The 22,208-nt window shown below is 39.4% G+C and overlaps 1 protein-coding gene and 1 long non-coding RNA gene across 11 annotated transcripts in view; one reads left to right on the top strand and one right to left on the bottom strand.

Annotated features, from left to right (window-relative positions):
- The window catches only part of Fars2 (phenylalanyl-tRNA synthetase 2, mitochondrial), a 491,273-nt gene that overhangs the window by 440,023 nt on the left and 29,042 nt on the right, over positions 1 to 22,208 (bottom strand). For 8 of the 10 annotated variants that reach the window (XR_013425364.1, XM_013359661.4, XM_078020497.1 and 5 more), the window contains one exon: positions 9,771 to 9,856. The exons of the other annotated variants lie outside the window; for them this stretch is intronic. The gene's annotated coding sequence lies outside the window, so the exon portion shown is untranslated. The remainder of the gene's footprint in view (positions 1 to 9,770; positions 9,857 to 22,208) is intronic. 10 annotated transcript variants of the gene reach the window in all.
- LOC144366333 (uncharacterized) lies at positions 18,438 to 20,336 on the top strand. Its single transcript, XR_013425365.1, has 2 exons — positions 18,438 to 18,722; positions 18,959 to 20,336. It is a non-coding gene; the product is annotated as an uncharacterized LOC144366333 (long non-coding RNA).

The raw sequence follows: 22,208 nt of genomic DNA, 5'->3' as shown, positions 1-22,208 counted from the left end.
GTGCAGAATTAGATTTTTAGGCAAGCATAGAAAAATCATCACGTTTGCTATACTACAAGTAGGATGAACTAGATCATCTATGTGCTTTCCCATAAAGACAGTGCTTACATAACAGGTCACCCTGGGTGTGTTTCACAGGCTTACACACTCTAGCACCATGTATTTAAAAAAAAAAAAAAGGTACTCAGTCAAACCAAGGACAAAGGACTCTAACCTTAAGTTGTAGAAACATAGTAAAAGCCCCCTGAAATGTAAATATCCATAAATTCCAAACCTGATTACTCAGTAGCTCTAACTACTGACAGCTTACGAGGTTAACATCAATTTCAAGGGGCCTCAAACCACAATGAAATGAGCAGGTTCCAGTCATCTACAAATCATTCAAATCCCAGGGCAGACATCACATGGGCTGTTAAAAGAACCAGTAGACTGTTAATTCTCTTTGTTGCTTTGTCTCCTCAATTGTTTCACTTGACATTCACCATGAAAACTTCCCTCATCATTAATGTGTTTAGCTTTTGAATTTCAACTACAAAACCAAATGTGCACATCATAATGGGGGTAAGGGGTTGAAAGGAAAAAAAACCACCACATAGTAGATGCAATATTGAAGTTTAGATTTCAGTCACACAAGAGAAATCAAGAAGCTCAAAGTTAGTGCTCCCTTGACAACCTTAAATCTCCACTCTGGGCATATGGATTATAATGAGAGTTTTATTAGGATCACAATTGTGGCAAATACACACTCAAATCATGTACCATATCTAACACTGCAACATTCTCCCTTTAAAAACAAAAGAATAAGTTGGCATTCAAACCCAGAAATAGTCCAAAGCTGTAATTTTGTATGGAATTACATTTTTATTCCACACAGTCTCTTGGCACTCAATACAAATCTCCAGGCCTGTACCACTCTGGGCCCTATATGATTAAGACACTAAAACCACAATCTCTGAACTCATTTGCTGTGGTCACATAGCAAAGTAAATTCCAAAAACTTACATCTGTAGAGGGTAGGTGTGGTGTAAGCTCAACTACCATCACAAGTTCTCCCAAAAATGCATAGTGAAAAGGATGCCAAACTAGAGATCAAGACATCCTTCTGGGTCACCTGCCATCTATGTGACCTTAAGGAAGATACTTCATCTTTATGGACTCAACTTCCTCATCTTCAAAACAAGGCAGTCTTGTCAAATGGCTTGGGAGGTTGCGTACATGAGTCAGAGGTCTTTTCACAAGACCTTCTCTAAATTCCCCTGCTGAAATTTCTTTTTCCTTTACCCCATGAAGTCTGCTTGAGGTTTTGCATGTGAGCATAAGGGCTGCAGGATCCTGTTACTAACTATAGAGCTTTGGCAGAATGTTCAGGACCATGAGGATGAAATGATAATTTCCCCATTCACTCATGGCAAGACATAAAATGACCACAGGTGTACATCATAAACAAAATAATGCACTAGACATTTTATAGGTAATGCATAAAAAATTAGTAATTTTAGAAGGTATAAACCCTACTTTAAGGCACTTAATGTTTATAATCCAATTGGAAGAATAACAAATAGGAAAAAACTGCAAGGACAAAAGTCAAAACAAACTGCTAATTAATCATACTACCTTTTCCATTGAACATAGGTATGACCTCAAAATCCTTGTAGACATAAGCATTCCACTCAGCAATCAAAACACTATCCTTACCATGTAAGGTTAGGTGAGGTACTCTCCTGAATAGTGGTGAGGTACTGCCAATGCCCTCCCCTGCTGGTCCTACCAAACTCCTCTAAATCATTAGGTACCCCCCAAAGTAAGGAGGCACTAAGAACCTAGTCACAATGTCCATGTCATTTCATAGTTGTTGACTTTCAAAAGTACAAATCCCAGGGAAACAGGAAACATAGAACTTGTTTTACCCCATGTCTAGCACACCACTCTACTAAACAGAATTGGGTAACTATGATATTGACATTTGACACCTAGTATACTGTCATTAGTAAGCCCAATGCATGGCGCCACAGAGGTTTAGTTCTAAACACACACACAATTCCTCCTCTTCTGCTGTGAGTGGCTTCAGCCCTAACCCTGGCTGGCCATCTGGGAAACAAATGCCTTTGTGATGCTCTTGTAAATTGGCTCCACTCTTCTGGAAAGAATCTGGCAATACATTTTAGAAACCATAAAAATGTTCATACCCTTGACCCATTAATGCCACACCTGGGACTCTAACACAGGAAACATTTTAGAACTCAAAATATGAAAATACTACATATATAAAGATATAACTCACAATAGTATTAATAATTTAAAAATGTTGGAAGCAACATACTAGTCAATAATGAGTAAAATAATTAATGGTGTAGCATCACAACAGAATATTATGCAATCATTAAGATGGTAACTATGGAGATTATGCAGCGATAAGGAAAATATACAATTTTTTAAATGGATAACGATTGTTTTTAGATAGTGAATGTAAGTTTTTCCCTATTTCTAAGTTTCTTGTAATACTGTTTTGATGCTTTTTTAATTAAAAAATAATCTTCTATAATTAATGTGTACCTCTGATATCAAGAATAAAGAGCCCAGGAACCACCTTACCTAGAGAGCGAAAATGACCATCAGCATTCCACCAAAGTGCAGGGCATGGGGGGCTATAACACACAGAGCAGTTTCAGGGAACGCTACCTGGAGGTGTTGCGTGCCTGTCAATGATTGCCAAAAAATGAGCAGTGTCCATCTGCTTACCCCAGTCAATTCCCTTTGTTATGAGCATCCCAAGGCAGAGATTTCCCCAGGTGCACCTCACATGCTGTCAGCTTAACTATCCATTTAAAAAATTTATGTGGGGTCACACAGGGCTACACAATCATTTGGTTAAAGAAACGGGTCCAGATTTTCACATTGAGAGCAATGAGGGATGTCCACAGTTAGGAAAGCAGAAACTGCAATTTCCTTCCAGTGAAGCAGAGGCGTTGGCACATGATGTGAATGTGTAAAACAAGAGTCACGGCAGTGCCGGACTAGCCTCTCCTAGGCTGACACAGGGAAGAACACCTGGCAGGTAAGGACATGTCTTCAATCCTAATAAACATTACTCATCAGATGGATATGGACTTCACTATGGGGCTGCTAATCCCCACATGGAGACTCAGCCCTGTGCCCACCCCCAGGGACCAGCCCTACCCAGGGAGACCTTAAGAGCTCCAGTCCAGCCTTGGGCGCTGCTCGTGCATTCTCACCCTCATCCCTGTGCACCTCTGTACCCCAGTGTCTATGACTAAGGTCTTGTCTCTCCTCTGTATCTTAACATCTCTGTGTGTGAGCCCAGAAAAGAAGCAAAGCAAAAAGGTTCAGATACATGTTTTGAAGTCACAGAGAACTGACTTAAAATTCAAGTTATGTTACTCTACTCTGCAGCCATAGGAAAATTACCTAAACTCACTAAACCTCTGTTTCCTCCTCTACAAAATTTGTACCTATGCCAAAGCATCATTTCAAGGTTTAAATGAAATAAATGTAAACCCTTATTAATGCTGAGTAAAAGTTTGCTATTCTGTGTCCTCTCTTCCTTAGTAGCTGGCATCCTGGGTGTCCTCTTCCTCCACCATCCCATCTCTCGAACATGAATAGCACTGTCCACTCTGTCATGAAGCCCCCCTCATACTTACCACAGACCTAAACTCAGCTTGCACTCAGGAAGCACTCCACTGTCTGAACCAAGGCATTCTTTTTTCTGAACTGTGATGAGGCTCCACTTGCCCAACAAACTGAGGATACACACAGCAAGCATTTCAAAGCCTGGATACCAGGGCCATACTGCTGGGCTCAGGGCCCTGTTCTTTCACTCACTGTTCATGTGACTTAGGACAAACAGTTCAATCTCTGTGCCTCAGCTCCACATTTGTACTAGAGATACTATCAACGTCTGCCTCCCGAGATTGGCTCAGGAGTAAGTGTGTTGGTGAAGCTCTGAAAACTGTGCTCACACAAAGGACACTGGCTTTTTTTTTTTTTTTTTTGACTCCAACTCCATACATGAGTATTTAGACCAGAGGAACTTAGAAGGCCTATGCCCGCCCACATCACAAGATAACCAAACAGCTTTGGTATTATCATGAAGGTGACACAGGCTCTCTAGAGCAGAGGCATGTGATCCTCTAAGCAGTCCACAGACAAGCATCAACAATATCTGGAGGCTCATTAGAAATGCAGAGTCTCATCCCTGTCCAGTCACAGCACAAAAGTCTCCACCTTAACACTCTGCAGACACAGTACCCTGGGGTTCCTGTTGAACAACACAGGTCTGGGGTGGGGCCTGCGGCTCCCAGACCACACTTGGAGGAGCCAAGCAGAGAGTTCCAAAGAGGAAGTGTGTCAAATGTGATAGGAATGTCAACTGGAGTCTGTAAATGACAAGAAGGGTAGATGGGGCATGACTGATAACCGTGGAAAAATGCATAGCTAAGAAATAAACGGCAGGCAGTATAAGGAGCTCCTTGGTAAACTCTCCAAAGTGGGATGTGCCGTATTCAGCTTTGTTTTCTCAGCTGAATGCTTAACACGAAGGAAATGTTCACTGAGATAATCTGACACCAACTTTTATTTTTGTGGGGTTCACCAATTTAACCCCAATTTGAAGAAACTGGAATAACTTTTTTGTTTTAAAAGATTAAAATTGTTTCCTATTTGTTGCCCCTTCCGCCTTACCTTAGCATAGGTTGAGCATACCTAAATCTGAAAACCCAAAACTTTTCAAAGTCTAAAAATTTTCAAGTGTCAATATGACAGCCCAGGTGGAAAGTTCCACACCTGACCTCATGTAACAGGTGGCAGACTAAAAGTGCACTAAAATTGTTGTATAAAATTACCTTCAGCTTATGTGTATACAAAACATAAATTAGTCTCATGTTTAGACTTGGGTCCCATCCCCAAGATCTCTCATTATGCATATGTAAATATTCTAAAATCTGGGGGGAAAAAATCAGAAACCTAAAACACCACAGGTCCCAAGCATTTCAAATAAGGGACACTCAACCTGCATAACATGTGACTCTATACTTCCTACATGAAGATGATACAAACTATTCTGAATTTTTTCCCTTAGAAATGATGCTGTTTTTTTCTGGGCAGTGGTGCATCTGTAATTCCAGCAGTCAGGAAGCTGAGGCAGGAGGATACCAACTTCAAAGCCAGCCTCAGCAACTTAAAAAGTACCTGTCTCAAAATATAAAAAGGGCTGGAGATGGGGCTCAGTGGTTAAGCAACCCTGGTACCAAAAAAAAAAAAAAAAAAAAGAGATGATGCTGGCTTTGAGACAGGTATGGTGGTATACACTGATAACCCTAATCCCAGCAACTCAGGAGGCTGAGGCAGGAGGATCCCAAATTCTAGTCCAGCCTTAGTAACTTAGTAAGACCATATCTCAAAATAAAAAATAAAAGGAACTGAGAATGTAGTTAAGTGGCAAAGAATCCCTGGGTTAAATTCTCATTATCCAAAAAAATATGTGTGTGTGTGTGTGTGTGTGTGTGTAGACACACACACACATATACATACATACACACAGATATACATACACACACATTCACACACACACACACACACACACACACACACACAAACATACATACATATATACATTTGCAAGGCCCTGGGATCAAATCCAGTGCATTCACACATAAATGAGTGATTCTGACTTCGAAAGACTCAGGAGGTAGGATGGACTAGTAGAACATCTTCAAAAAAACAATGGGCTGGGTTTTTAGAGAGAACTTGCTGCTACCTTGCTGCCATTTTCCTTTCAAATTCCTAAAATATTAAAACCTAAATTAAGAAATCAGAAAAAAGGGCCTCATTTCTATAATCTTCAAGCTTTTCTTAGTGACATACAATAACTAACCACCCCCTGGAGGTCAAGAACCTGGGAATAAATACAGAGAAGGAGGTAGGAGAAATAAATGAGCAAAGATTAGAAAACTCATGCCAACTGATCCAAGAACCCCTTGAAGTTTTCCCCAGGGAGCAGAGTCTTCATTTTCTGAGACTTCAAAATAACCAGATGCCCCTGCCTGTTATCTAAGCAATCTGTCTCTCTCATTCAACACTGCCCCCTACCCAACCCCCCACCAGCACACACACCTGTCACCTCGGTAATTAACTAAGAGAAGAAATCTGCACAAGGGTAAGAGGAGAGTTATCTTCCCAGTGCCCACAACTGTTAGAAATCATCTAAATGGGAATGTCATGCCCAAGCCAGTGTGCTTCTCTTTGAAAAGAGTAATAAGGAGGATCAGCAGCAAATGTCCCTTCTAAGACTTCCTTATAAATCAGAGAGAGAATTTCCATCATGTCACTCTGAATCAGCAGCCAAATGTGCCTAAAAATAGATACAACATTTAGAGTTGCTTATAATATATGTACTTGTACATGCATACATAAGCACACACACATACAGTCCAGTCCCCCTCGATATCTGTGGGTGTTCCATCCATGGATTCAACAAACTATGAGTGAAAAGTACTTAGGGAAAAAAGTTACATCTGCACTAAACATGTAAAGGCTTATGTATCTTGTCATTATTCCCTAAACAATACAGTGTAACAGCTATTTACACAACATTTACATTGAGCTAATTATTATAAGTCACATAGAACTGATTTAAAGTATGCAACAGGATGTGCGCAGGTTATAAACAACTACTACATCACTTTACATAAGGAACTCGACCATCTGTGGATTTTGGTATTTGCAGTGGTCCTGGAATCAGCTTCCAAACACATGGTAAGGGATGACTATGACTATCTCTCTCTCTCTCTCTCTGCCCTAGCTATATCAAAAATGATTTTAGACTGGGCAGAGTCCTAGTCCTCAGATACTAAAGTAATCCAGTCATTTTCTACAACTCAGGGAGGTCTCTAACACATACAGAACATACATATATACATCTTCCCTCCTCCAACTACTGACAGAGCTCTCATATACAAACTGAGAACAAAATAATGACTTTTTTTTTTTAATTTCACAGCAAATCACTCATTATTAAAACAAAAATCAAAGCGAGGAGGACAATTGTTTCTACCAAGCTCTAAATCTCATCTCCAAACTCTGATATACTATCAAGCGAATAACCTTAAAGCACAGTCCAACATACCAGGGACCTTAGGGAAAGCAGCATAATGCCAGATACATCACACTCCCAGGGCCCTAACAGTTTGTTTAGACAAAGCATTCCTCCACACTGAAGAACCCTCAGATTCAGGTAGGTAGAAGAAATGAGATATGCAGAAAGGACAAAAAAGACAAGGAAACTAACTTTTACCTAAAAGCCTTATGATCAAATGCCTTCACCCCAAAAGCCAATATTCCTCCCAGGCCTGTCACTCCCAAATTCCTGGGAAATCTGTAAATCTTTATAGATAAATAGATAAATAGTAAGATAGACTTACTATCCATTTACTCACTTATAAAAAATACCTTTGCACTGTTAATTAGCCTATGTAACAAAGTAAAGAGAGAGATGATATTTTAAGAAACATATGACCTAGGGTACGATCCATCATTATCTACTGATCAGATAATGGGAACTATACCATTCTTTAAAGATTCTAACACTGACCAGACAACCATAAATGGCCTTCAGATAACCAGACTGATATCATCCTCACATACCTTCTCATGCCCCCCCTCATCAAGTTTCCTTTAAAACAAAAGAGTCTGAGAACCCCCAAAGCATCTCATTGTCAAATGGCCCACATTCTCCCCTGAATGTGTCTCTGTTGTCATAAATACATCTTTGGGCCTCTAAAATGATGTATCTTTTAGTTCAGTTCTGCAACATATGTCAAGCACTCCACTCAATCTGAGTTGAGGCCTCTCTTTCTAGGAATACCTTGACTTTCTCCTGTGATAAGACTGACTATGTGGTTCACTCAAAAATGCACCAAGATTTCTAAATTATGATAGGCCAATTGTTCACATTACAGGAAAGTAGAAAGCACTATACCTATTTTCACCAGAGGAGGTAAGGTTTATGTGAGCAGCCTTCAGGAACTATCAGAACTATCACCACAAATGTCATCAAAGTCTACAGATTACAAAATGAAACTATTGTCAAAATCCAGAAAATGATCTAGAGCTTCCATGGAAATCTAGGAGAATGAATTACTATCCTTCTTCTATATACCTGAATGAAAGTAAATAGGTCTATCTTCCACAGTAGCAAGCACTAAAGTGTTTAAATACAAAGACACACTCCAGGAAGACAGGAAAATAACTTTCCACTACAAATAAAAAAAGAGGAGGAGGAGGAAAAAGAGGTGGAGAAGAAGTTCCCTTCTAATGGGAGGAACTCATTCTAACAATATCAACTACCAAGGCTACTCTGAGAACACAACATTTTCGCATGTTTGTCACGGTAAAACTCTTACAACCTAAAACAAGGTATTAAAGCAAAATGGTCCTACATCAAGCCATATACCAGAATCATCTCAGAATCTTCAAAAATTTCAGCAGTGGCACATACATCAGATCAATCATACCTGAGATGGAACTCTGGCATTTTTTTTTCTTCCACCCTCCAGGGCTGGGGATTGAACCCAGGGCCTTATGCACGCCGGACAAGTGTTCTACCAATGAGCTACATCCTAAGTCAGTTGGCATTATCATTTTTAAAAGTCCCTTCCCAGATAGACTGTAATGTGTCATCATAGCTGGGAAACACAGAATTAAAGATTATTTTGAAGGTATCTTCCAGATCAGAGAATTTGTCTTAGCATGCCTATAGGCCCTTGGCATGCTAGGACAAGAGGTCTTTGTCTTCCCTCAACCCTGGGAGAGATGTTGAGAACCAAGCACACCCAGGATCCCCAGCTCAATGATGAGGCAGGGTCCAGGAGGCCTTCCATCTCTATTTTCAGGAGGCACCTCCTTGACAGCAATGGGAGAGGCATTAGAGACAGGCTGTGACCTGAACTGGCACTGGCCTAGCTGAGCCAACATCCCCGAGGGATGGCGCTCCTTTCAGAATAGCCCTCTATGCTGCTTTGAGGGAGAACAAACAATCTATTAAAACATTAAGTAGAGCAATGCGTAAGTTTCACAGTGTTGCTCCTTTATTAATAAAAGCTGGAAAATTCACTTTATCTACATAAAAACAAGTCCTCAATGTTTACCACTGCATCACCAGACTTCCCCAACTTAAATCCAGTTTTAGATACCTTCCCCTTGGTTTTATTGAAAAGCAAATTTCTTACAGGGATGGACAGAGCAGAGCTCTATTTTAAAACTCCACTAGAATCAATACTTATTCTAATATTTTAAGCCAAGAAAACATCACCCAAGAAAGATAAAAAGAAAATCAAACATGTTGAAGACATTTTTTAAGATGATATTATATATAATAAGATTTTAAAGCATGAATTTGGAAAAGCTGAGAAAGGCTATATAGAGACATTTAAAGATTAATACTTTTTAAAAGGACTTTCATTTAAAAAAAATGACTTTTTGGTTAATTTTAAAAATGCTTCCCAACAAGAACTCTGAAAGCAAGCTTTGAATCCAGGCTTGGACACTATCAGACAGGAGGCCCTTAACCAAGTCCCTTACCCTCTTTGGGTTCATCTTACCTGTATGTCACAGGAATTAAGTTTCAGGAGTTGAGCTGATGAGTTCAAATTCCAAACTGGACATGTGACCTCCGTTAAACTCTGTGAAGCTCACTCCCTTCCCTCTGTGCCTCCCTTCTGCCTCTGTAACATTAAAAGGTGAATACTACCCACCTCCTGCGTAGAGAAACTGGAACTCTGTGCACTGGTGGTGAGAAAGCAAAATGATGAAGCAGCTGTAGAGAACAGTACCCAGGTCCCTAAAAAATAAAATTTAAAAAAATTAAATATAAAATTACCATATGATCCAGCAGTTCCACATCTGGCTATATAAAGACTGAAAGCAAGGACTAGAATAGGTAACGGCACACCCTTGTTCACTGAAGCATTATCCACAATAGCCAAAAGGTGGAAGCAACCCAAGAGTCCACAGAGACCCGAATACACAAAATGTAGTCTCTACATGCAGTGGAATATTTTTCAGTTGAAGAAAACTTCAACACAGGCTACAACTTAGAGCACACTATGTCAAGTGAAATAAACCAGTCACAGAAAGACAAATACTGTATGATTCCACTCACAAAAGCACTTAAGAGTTGTTAAATTCATAAAGATAGAAAGCAGAATGGTGGTTGCCAGGGTTTGAAGGTAGGGAGAAACAAACAAGAGTTAGGGTGTAATGGGTACAGAGTTTTGGTTTGAAAAAACCCATTCTAGGGGCTGGGGTGGTGGCTCAGTGGTAGAGTGCTCGCCTAGCATGCATGAGGTACTGGGTTCAATCCTCAGCACCACATAAAAACAAACTAATGTATCCACCTAAAACTAAAGATACATAAATAAATAAATATTTTTAAAAAAAGAAAAAAGAAAAAAACCCATTCTGGTGGTGACAGTTGCACCACAATGGGACACATTTACTATATACTTACAAATGGTAAGAATTTTTATGTCATGTATATTTTACCAAAATAAAAACACAAAAATGCATTATTTATTCATTTATTCAGATAATGGAGATTGAACCCAGAGGCACTTAACCACTGAATACATCTCCAGTCCTTTTATTTTGAGACAGCATCTAAGTTACTAAGGGTTTTGCTAAATTGCTAAGGCTGGCCACAAATTTGCAATCCTCTTGCCTCAGCCTTCCATAACTGGCCAAAACACTAAAATTTACATTCATGAAAAAATAAGAAAGAATAGTACCTAACTCCACATCTGGAGATATATATATATATATATATATATATATATATATATATATATATTTTTTTTTTTTTAAAAGTCCACTGGAATCAACACTTTTTATATACATATATATATATATAAAAAACCTTAGAGTCATAAGTATTAGATATATAATCCTTAGAGTCATAAGGATTAACCACCCATAAACTGTGCAGTACATAGCACATGCCTAACACATGAAAGTCTTTCATAAATATCAGCTCGTATCTTGCTTTCCTGCCTCTGTGGTTCACTACATTCCACACTGCAGTGTCTTCACCTCTTCGAGGGAGCTCCATGCCTTCTACAAAGAGATTCTCCACACCTGGGCTTCTTTATAGCAGAAATTCTCCTTCATTGCAACAAAACATCCACTCACATCAGAAGAAGAAGACATTTACTTTCTCAGCTGAATCTTCACACATTACATAAAGCTGAGATGACCACATGAAAACCAACTGGGTTCACTGTATTTCCTAAATGTTTGCTATTAGTCAAAAAACAAGAAATTCATAGGTTAAAGCTATCATATAGATGTGAGAGGAGAAAACAAAGTCTTGCTATTCATTAATCCTGTTTCACTTTTTATCACAAGCAAGACCATTTTACCACTCTTGACCTTTCTCAAAAAATTTTTTGTCCCTTCCTCCCCTTCTACACACTTGTCCTGGCTTCTTCCTTGGCCTTTCTACCTCCCCCTAAGTCAGGGATCCCAAATTCAAATGCCTAATCACAAATTTAATCACCCAGCCACATAGAAGAACTAAATATAAATGTAAAAATAAGACGTGGCTAAACTGAACTACTTAGGGTCTTAGAGTATCTAATTAAAAATTTAAAAAAACATATCTCATCTAGGGCCTGTGCATTATATTTATAAATGTACAAAAAAATTACTCTAGACACTAGGTGATAAAATACACAAGTCATTCCTTTGCATACACACGTGTGTCATTTAAACTTTTTTTTTAATGATCCAAGAAGTTTCATACACTAATGAGATTCATTTCCTTGTAGTACTTCTCACCTGTGGCAAACCTGCCACCTCTAATTTGTTTAAAAAGGAATTTTAATCACCTAATCAATCAAACTCCTGACCTTCAGCCTTCCTAGACACCACACTGTGGTCAAAATTGGCACTAAAAATTCATGTTGTAGCTGCTCTGTTGTTTGCAAGCTCCAAAATGCCAATGATGTGGATATAATTTGAACAAACCCTCTAAGAGACTGAAAAACTGGTAAATGAAGTCTCTAATTTTTCTTCTATCAAGATTCTTTAAATTAATGTGAATATTATTAAGTAATAATTTTTTATCCATTGGGGTTTAAAGACTTATAAATAATCTAAGTTTTTACATTGTCCATGCAGTCTTTTTATCACAAATATCACATGGCCTAGTAAAGTGGGCTTCAGTAGTTATCATTCTCTTTGCACATATACAGAATAGCTGAGTGACGTTCCTTCCAACCCCACCTCCTCCCTTCTAGCACACACAGTCCTAGCTACATAGGCTTCCCTTTCTCCAGCTTCATCCCTCACCCAGGGAAGAGGAAGTATTCTTCTTGCTGAGGCCAAAACCTCAAGACTCAGTCACTAGGGCACATAAACATGCCCAAATTTCTCCCACTAAATTAAAAAGCATTCCCTCTCTTGCCAGCCCCACCCAGTCACAGCTCCCTTTCCTGGCCTCGGGTCTCTTTCCCAGGAACACTGAGACTTAAACATCGCACAGCTCTTGTCTTCACTTTCTCATCCATCTACGGCTTAACCCAGTGAGTGCTAGGGCCTACTCCACTCCCCACGGGAGCCATTTCCAAGTCTTGCCAATGACCTATTTGGACAATCAACAGCCTCTTTTCAGAGTTTATGTTATTTGAACTCTCTGCAGCATTTGATGCTATTGGTTACCCCCTCTTCAAAACTGCCTTCCCTCAGTTTTTAAGGCCTCTCTTCCTGCCTTCCTTGCACCCCTCTGAACATTCTCAATTTCCATCAAGAATCCATGTCTTCCCAACATCACCACCAGTCAGTGAGCTCACAGTTCCATCCCTGAGTCTGTTACTACATACCTTGTTCTGGTTCCATCTACCTTTAAATATAATCAGCATTAACTACCAATCATATACAAAGTTCCCTCAATTCCAGTCTCTCTCAGGCAATCCCACCCACACATGCCCCTGACTGGGCAGGACTTCACAACTTGGGTATCCTTGGGCATCTTACACCCAATGGATTCAAAATCTGCTACCATCTCATGCATTTACATAAATGAAGGCTCCGAACCACGACCTGATTACCCACCCTCCCAAAAAGTGGGAGGCATCTTCTAGTCTTCCTTCTCCTTTATTCCTCAGATCCAGACAGTTGCCAGGACTCATTGCTTCTAATTCCACATCTCTCTGGAATTTGTCCATCTTTCTGTCTCCTCCAATGCCACTAGCTCAGATCTTCACCGTAGATCACACATACAGTTCTCCACTGAAAATCAATATGTGTGCCTCTGGTCAGCAATCCAGGTTGCTGGTAAAATGATCAAGCCTTAGCTGGGCATGGTTGTTAGAACAAAAAGACAAGGCTGGATGCAAACTTCACAGATCATTTCAGCCTTTATTCAGGAACAGGACTATACCTACAAGAAAGTACCCACTTTCCTGTGGAAAATGAGCCACTGAACAAAGGAAGGCACTGGGCTTATGTAGGTTATACTGACTTAATTAATGAGGATGTCAACTCGGGCACTCAGGAATTTGGGGTCTATTTTACTGGGCAAAATGGGAGGGCGTCTAGGGTCAGCAGTCAGTCACTGGGATTTATCTTACTAGACTTGATGGAAAGCCTGGGGTCAGTGGTTGGTATCTGAAAAGGACTTGTTTAGAGAAGGATTAATGCTTTGGCCTCTTCCCAGAGACTGTCTTTCTAGATTTGATGAAGACCCTCCTCCCCGGGGTTTGTTTTATCACCAGGAAAAAATGTATTGAAAAAGGATCAACGCTCTCAATATATGGCTTTCCTTCTCATTCCCCTTTTTCCAGGTCTCACTATTGGAGGGGTTTGTCATTTTCCATAACTAATAATGGTGGCAATCATATGGTGGTGTGGTAATGGCCTGTAATCCCAGTGGTCCAGTAGACTAAGTCCCTAGATTCAAACACTGGTGAAAAAAAAAAAATTATCTAAGTCTTATAAGGTCACTTTTCTGCTTAATACTCTCAGAAAAATCTAAATTCTTTACCTTCATTCCTGAATATCTAAAAAAGCTCCTGTCTTTTTAGTCACCTCTCACCAAATGTCAGCCATACAGACACACATGCAAATACAACTTCCTCAGCCAAGGAAAGCCCTCCCACCCTTTTGCCCAGTTGCTCATCCTGACAACTACCATGAGAAAACCTCTGATGTTCCCGAGTCAGGAAACTGCCTCACAGCACATACGTATCTGCCTATCTAGCAGTGATCCTCCACATAACAGATTTTGTTGTAGTTGTTGATATATTAATCTCTCCCATGAGATGATGAACTTGTTGAATGGAGGAAATATGTCATCAGACTTCATATATGAAAAAGTAGCACATATTTGTGAAATTAATAAATGAATATTCATAAGGAAACCTTATTATACAAACTTATTGAATACCTAGAATTCAAGGGGGAGTAGTTAAATCTCTAACTCATTAGCAGTACTAGTAGGAATAATTGGTTATTTTTCAAAAGACAGATCTTAAGCTTCTTTTTCCTAGAAATTATAATTCAATGGAGATTTTCTTTTACTCTCAAATTGAGTACTTTAGGGATTTGGGTCACCCAGACTCTCAGGCCTCTTCATCTGCCTCCTGCCCAACCCTCTGGCACTCACCTTCAGAGCGTGGCTTGAAGCAGTACTGAATTTTGAAACAAAGATTAGAAAAACTCATTCAAAAGTAGTATTCTATTAAAATCTTATCGAATGAAAGAACTAAGAATGAGAGTGAAGATTCCTAGGCCGGATAAAACCAAGTTTCCTATATTAGACCATAATAGCAAGAATGAACTAATCAAAATAAATAGGCACAGGGGCAGGTGATGTCTAACAAAGCCTTCTCCTAAGGCTGAATACACATCACACCATATGAATCATGCCAATTTCTGATAGTGAAAAGAATATGAAATGGTTATTTATATATGGTACGTGGGTTTACTTGGGGTCTTTTTTTTTTTTGAGGTACTGAGGAAAAAACCTCAAACATGCTAGGTAATTACTCTGCATCTGAGCTACACCCCCCAGGCCTGGCACATGCTTCTAACAACATATCTGCAAAGAAATTTTCCACATAAGAAGAGCACAGGGCTGGGGCTGGGGCTGGGGCTCAGCGATGGCGCCTTGCCTAGGATGTGTGAGGCACTGGGTTCAATTCTCAGCACCACATAAATATTTTTAAAAAAAAAAAGTCTATCAACAATTAAAAAATAAAAATAAATTTAAAAAAAAAAAAAGCACAACAACACAGCCTCCATTCTGCAACTGTTTAAACCCACACCCAGAGAGATAAAAAGGGGGACTTGCTAAGGTTGATTTGATTATCTTAACCAATCACAAGGCATCAAAACAGGCATGTCAACCTTGAGTTTCTGTAATTCAAATAGAAAAACTGAGCCACGTTCACCATGAGCACATTCTACTTGAAACACTCTTATGTTACTTTTTTCCTTTTATTTATTTACTTTTATGTGGGGCTGAGGATGGAACCCAGTGCCTTGCATGTGCTAGGAGAGCACTCTACTACTGAGCCACACCCCAGACCTAAAACTCTTTTAAGTTATTTTGTCTAGGCTGTCTTAAACTTTAAAAATTTAAAAATAAATATATTATGTATCTTAAATTGTCAAAAAATAGACATGTGAATTACTTTGATGATCTTTTGTCCCATTGAATTCGCAATTCCAGTGGTAAAAAGGCGATGAGTAAGGAATCATGAGTTAGGTGCACAGAACCTGTCAGTTTTGTGCAGAATGTGAGAGAAACCTTTGTATGAGAAAACATGAGCCTGTAAGTATTACTAATCCCTCCCCAACACATCCAGTCATCTGCCATGAGTCAGCAGAAAGCAGGTATGGAGGTTAAAAAATATCAGGTCCTAAGACTTCTTTTTTTTTCCCATTTTTTTAATTCCTTTTTTGATATACATTAGAATGTATTTTGACATCTCATACATGTAGTATAACTTATTCTAATTAACATCACATTCTTGTGGTTGTACATGATGCAGGCCCTAAGACCTCTGTTGAAGGTTCCAGACTCCTAAGTATAAAAAAAGATAAATTTTGGCTTAAATTTGGAAGTTGATTCATATTATACATTAAAAGTGCCATTAAGCTATTTGATCAACATTTCTTACATTTTTTAGGATGGTAGTTATTGCTGTTAAATTGAATCAGCCATCATAATTCTTCCATTCCAAGGGAATATCAATTCCGAAGAAAATGTAGCACATGGGAGAAACATACTCTTTGCAATATTAATGTCAAGAGTTAAACATCTTAAAAGTTCAACCTAGAATAAATGAGTTGATGCTTTTGCTTAATACATGAGATTTAAGAAAATAATTTTCATGTGTCAGGCATGTCTTTTCAGGCTATTATGGGGAAGCTGTCAAAATTTGTTCTTATAAATAAAATACCTATTGCCATTCACACCATTCATAAAAGCTACTTACTATAATGTAGGGGAAATACAAAATTATTATATAGGGGTAACACATAAATTAAAGTATACAACTTTAAATATGTCAAAATGAACCCCAAGATTATGTAAAATTATACTGAACTAAGTAAAACATTTTTAAAAGTATACAACTTTTAAAACATTAGACAGGGGCTGGGGATATGGCTCAAGCGGTAGCGCGCTCGCCTGCCATGCGTGCGGCCCGGGTTCGATCCTCAGCACCACATACCAACAAAGATGTTGTGTCCGCCGAGAACTAAAAAATAAATATTAAAAATTCTCTCTATCTCTCTCTCTCTTCTCTCACTCTCTCTTTAAAAAAATAAAAATAAAAAATAAATAAAACATTAGACAGTTTGTTACTCTAGAAGAGAACAAATGCAAAGGCTCATTTAAATCTATAAAAGCAGTACCCTGAATTAATCTGGAACTCTTGTAATTAGCTTAAAGAAGTGTGTATGTGTGTGTGTGTGTGTGTGTGTGTGTGTGTGTGTATGCATGCACATGCACACATCTCACAACTGCCCTAAAATTACCACCACTTTGTTTTGAGGTGTTTTTTGGGGATCAAACCAGTACATGCTAGGCAAGTACTCTACTATGGAGCCAAACATCTAACTCCCAACTTTTTTCCCAATGATGGAAATGGAACCCAGGGCCTTATGCATGGCACACAAGCACTGTACCACTGAGCTACATCCCCTGTCCTAGCATCATTTTGATGATGGAATTAAAAAAGACTCCATAACTATATGGCCTAAAATCAGAGTGTCAAATAATGACAGTCTAACCGGTAATTGATTTCTCCCATCTATGTATTAAAAAGTCAATGGAGGGCAAGGGTTGTAGCTCAGCGGCATAGCACTTGCCTACAATATGTGAGGCACTGGGTTAAAAATAAACTAATAAAATAAAGGCATATCGTCCATCTACAACTACAAAAAAATTTTTTTAAGTCAATGGAGAAGGATTTTTTCTTTATCTTTTAAGAGTATGTTCTTTAGTAAGGTACAGTGGCACATACACTGTGATCCCAGAGAATCTAGAGGCTAAAGCAGGAGGATCCCAAGTTCAAAGCCAGCCTCATCAAAAGTGAGGCACTAAGCAATTCAGTGAGACCACATCTCTAAAAAAGTGCAAAATAGGGCTGGGATGGGGCTCAGGGGTTCTGTGCCTGAGTTTAATCCCCGATACCCATTAAAAATGAAAAAGTCACTGGAGCAGGATATTTCCTTATCCCTAAAGAGTACATTCTTTAGTCAGGTGCAATGGCACACACACACTGTGGACCTAGAGAATCAGGAGGCCAAAGCAACAAGATGGCAAGTTTGAGGCCATACTTGGCGACTTACAGACCGTGTCCGAAAATAAAATAAAAAAGGGATGAGAATGTGGCTCATGGGTTCAGAAGACTCCTGTGTTTAATCCCCAGTTCCAAAAAATAAAAATAAAAAGGTTTGTTTTTTAATTCTATGAAAAAGACTGCAAGCTCCCTAAGAAGAGGGACTTGTGTCTGCACCAAACCTCACCTCCTACTGGCACCAGCACCTAGAACAGTGCCTGCCACAGCATTTTTTAAATATTTTTTTAGTTGTTAAAGCACCTTTATTTTATTATTGATATGTGGTGCTGAGAATCAAACCTAGTGCCTCACACAGGCTAGGCAAGCACTCTACCACTGAGCTAGAAACCCCATCTGAAAGCACATGTTTTTGTTAAGAAAATTTGGGAGAATGCAGCCACATATATTCAAAACCACAGGTCATGGCTATGTCCTAGAACACTTGTCATCAAATGCCACAGTATTAGGAAACATTTGGTGAGAAGATTAAGAGTATAAAAGGGGAAGATAACCCTGACCTCACAAAAAGACATCAAAAGCTGCTGCTCCAAACTACTAACTGGAAATATCAAAAACAACGACAGCAAAAACTCAGGACAGATGGTCGGACAAGATACAGCAGACAAGCACTTGGCTCAGCACAGATGGAAAACAAGACCTAGAGAAGAAAATCTTGTTACCCAGTCATAACTGTGACATCGCTAATGAGTGATGGGAAAGAACTTCTTGGAAGCAGTGATCTCCTGAGAGATAAAAGGAATGCTCTGAGACCAGGCAGGGTGGGAGTCAGAAAGAAGACAAAAACGAAAATGAGAGAAAGAAGATGTTATAGGAGAAGCTGTCAGACATCTACACTTGGTAAGCTGGAAATTCTAATGAGTAGAGGGCTCTGTGGTCTCTTGTCAGTCATCCCTATTCACTGACTTTTATAGGGTGAACATCTGTAAATTTCCCAAAGATGAGTTATCTCTTGGGAGAAAAAAGAAAAAGAAAAAAAAAAAAAGCCTAAAGCTAACACGAACTGAAGTTAGCTTCAAGGATCTTAAACATTTCTCCACTGATACTAATAATGTTCTTTTTTTTTTTATTATTAGTTGCTCAAGACAATACATGTTCTTTCTGGAAGAGATTTACATGATCGAACCATTCATATACACAAAGCTATAGCTGATTCACAATCTGTGGCCTACTTCCAGGTCCTCCAAGTAACATCACAGCCTCAATGCAAGCCAAGTCCATTCTGGAAGACTCTTTGTCTAGGAGGGGAGGATGGATGAGATGTGGAAGGAAAGTATAGAAGAACTGAAAACTAAAAATTCTCTTTGGTGGGCTTCTACCAGGCCAGGAGGCAAGCTAATTGTAGATTCAGGAGTAAGAAGTAGCAGCCAAAGGAAAACTGGCCATTCTAGTGCCAAGAAGGGAATGAGGGCAAGAGAAGGAAATACTACAACTAGGAAGGAACCGTCTTGGGTGGATTTAGGACCCTTACACAAGCAGTTCTGAGGATCAGAGCAGTGCAATCATTAGTGAGACTCCACCATTTCTTTTCTTCTCTCTTCACTTACCGATATCATCACTACCTAACACAAGGTACACAGCAAATGACGATGACCCAGCCTGACAAACTGAGCTGCTGTTGGAGAAGCCAAGTTTGGCAAAGGAATGTCATGAGCTCAATATACAAAATAAGCCACAACATACGCTAAGGACTTTATCAAATGCAGGAAATGTTCTCCTTTCCTTTGGAAAAAAACTCAACATAAAAAATAATCAATATTCCCAAGTAATAAAAGACATTGTCAGGCTCTTCACTTGTGGATACCTCCTTGCTAGAGCTTAATGGAAGCCAACAGAGGAACAGGTCATGGGTGACAACTGTGCTCCACAGACAGGGTCAGATCCAGGACCACAACCTGAGCCTTGCTCTGAGTTAGGTTTCAACAGGCCAGGCTTTCTGTATCAGGATTCAGAGAGACATGTGCCTGGCACAGTGGCAAGAGGATCACAAGTTCAAGGCCAGCTTGGGCAACTTAGTGAGACCCTGTCTCAAAATTTTAAGAATGGCTGGAGGTATAGCTCAAAGGTAAAACACTCCTGGATTCAATCCCTACCATACTTTTTTTTGTAAAAGTATGGTAGGGATTGAAAAAAAAAAAAAGCCAGAAAAGAAATGAGACCTAAAACTTTAAAAGATTGGGCCATTCTCTGAAAGATTCTGAAATTATCCTAAAATTAGTTTGGAAAATGAGATGTGGAAAATATTCCTTCTCACACACACACACACATATAATTACAAAAAACATATAAGTATATATAATTATGCAGGTTACATATTATTCATATAATTACATATGCTATCTTATGTGCTGTACATATACTTATGCATATATACATAATTATGTATATTATATATGCTACACATATGCATTTTTTATATGCAGAGTGACAAAGCAGGGGCACAGGGTTGGAAAAGCACATTACATTCTGAAAAAAAGCATACAATTCTTAATGCCTTTATGATAAGCATTATGAATTACTGTAAATAAAGACAATTAATCAGATTATAGTTTTTTTCTTGGAGGGGCGGGGGGTTACTAGGAATTGAATCCAGAGGTATTCTACCACTGAGCTACATCCCAAGCCCTTTTTTATTTATTTAATTAATTAATTTTGAGGCAGGGGTTCATTAAATTGTGGAGGCCAGCATTGAACTTGGCGATCCTCCTGCCTCAGCCTCCCAAATAGCTGGAATTATGTGTGCTACTGTGCCCACTAGTCAGATTATTACTCTGTTTATAAACAATGGGAGAGGTAGTGATGTGATCTCCTGAGAGATAATCATTCCAATGTCCCCTATCAAATGTACTAAATGCAAGCCTACAGAAATTAAAGCATACCTAGAAAAGTGTACATGTCCAGAAATTAAGTATTTAGAAAAGGAAAAGCATAAATCAGAAGGTTTAGGCTGGAGACAGAGAGACATCAAACGGGCAGAGCTTCCATGTTTGAAATGCTATCATGCAAGAGGAGGGATAAATGTGTTCTGGGTAGGCAGATGAAACCACAGGCAGGAAGGAGAGAGAAAAACAAACTACACTCCCCATATTTATGAACTTCTTAACAATCAGGGCCCAACTGGGGTGAAGGAGCCCCATGAAAATGGGCAGCATCTGAATAATATCAGGAACCCAAGGTAAGGAGGAAGAGCCAGCCTCTCTTAGAAGGGACTAGGGCACTGCTCACTGGGTGTGTGGCTTGCTGCTATCCAGTGGTCATCACTAAAGAAAGATACTCCAACGTGGCCTAAGTGGTCTGACCTGAATTCAGAGACATTAATTCCTTATCCACCTGGCTTCTAATATCAAACCCCTAAAGGAGATATCACTAAAAGCAGTATTCCCTGGAGAAAGAATGTACCTGTTGATGTGGCCTTGTGTTCAAGAAATAACTGTGGGCACCAACCACGTGCAGAGAGAGCCCTTGATGGCTCCAGGTCCTCCTGCAGACTTGAAAAGTCTCTCGAAAGCAGTTCACCCAATACAGAGAGAACACTCATCAAAGACAGTGTTGACAGGACTTACAGCATCCACTCTCCTCAGGAATCAAGTCACACCCGTCCATTAGCACGAGCCTGACGTTCCTGCACTTGGATCTTGCCTTCCATCTTTGCTCCCTCTGAACATACCCATGTTAATCCAAGAGACGGACTAAGCTAGCATAACGAGAGAGAACACACGCCACACTAGTGATAATGTAATCCTAGAAGCAGGGAGGCCAAAGAGGGAGGCTACCAGAAGACACTCAGAGGCAGAAGACAAAGAGTCCACCAAGGAGCTGGAAGCATGGCTCCTAGCCTCATAGGCATTGAGGAAGGAAAACACACTGGGAAAATGGAGTAACAACACTGGTCAGGGGGTGAAATACCACAGATAAGATGAATAGAATGAAACACTATAAATTGTGTATGGGGGTGTGAATCACTAGGAGGTTATCAATGATCTCTGAAAAGCTGTTTTCAGTTAAGTGTAGGATATAAACCACAAATTCACGCTTATTCACTATGCATTCTTACTCTGTACAAAATCCCATGTAAAATATTCACAGACAAACTCAGAAACCACTAGGAGAATACTACTCCTGGGCCAGAGCAGGCAGTGGGTGGCAGTCACACTAGTATACAGGGAAAATTAAAGACAAGAAATCTGTTCGTCTAATTATCCTATGAGCAAAACAGAAAAATTATATAATCAGCTCCCCAAACACTCTAACGGCATCTGAAAAAGCTGACATTCACTTTCATGTTCTTCTATACTGGGGACTAAACCACAGAGCCACATTCCAGCT

This window comes from Ictidomys tridecemlineatus, chromosome 8 (assembly GCF_052094955.1).
Source record: "Ictidomys tridecemlineatus isolate mIctTri1 chromosome 8, mIctTri1.hap1, whole genome shotgun sequence".
Lineage (NCBI taxonomy): Eukaryota > Metazoa > Chordata > Mammalia > Rodentia > Sciuridae > Ictidomys > Ictidomys tridecemlineatus.
Note: the sequence above shows the minus strand (reverse complement) of the source record. Positions and strands in the feature narration are given on the sequence as shown.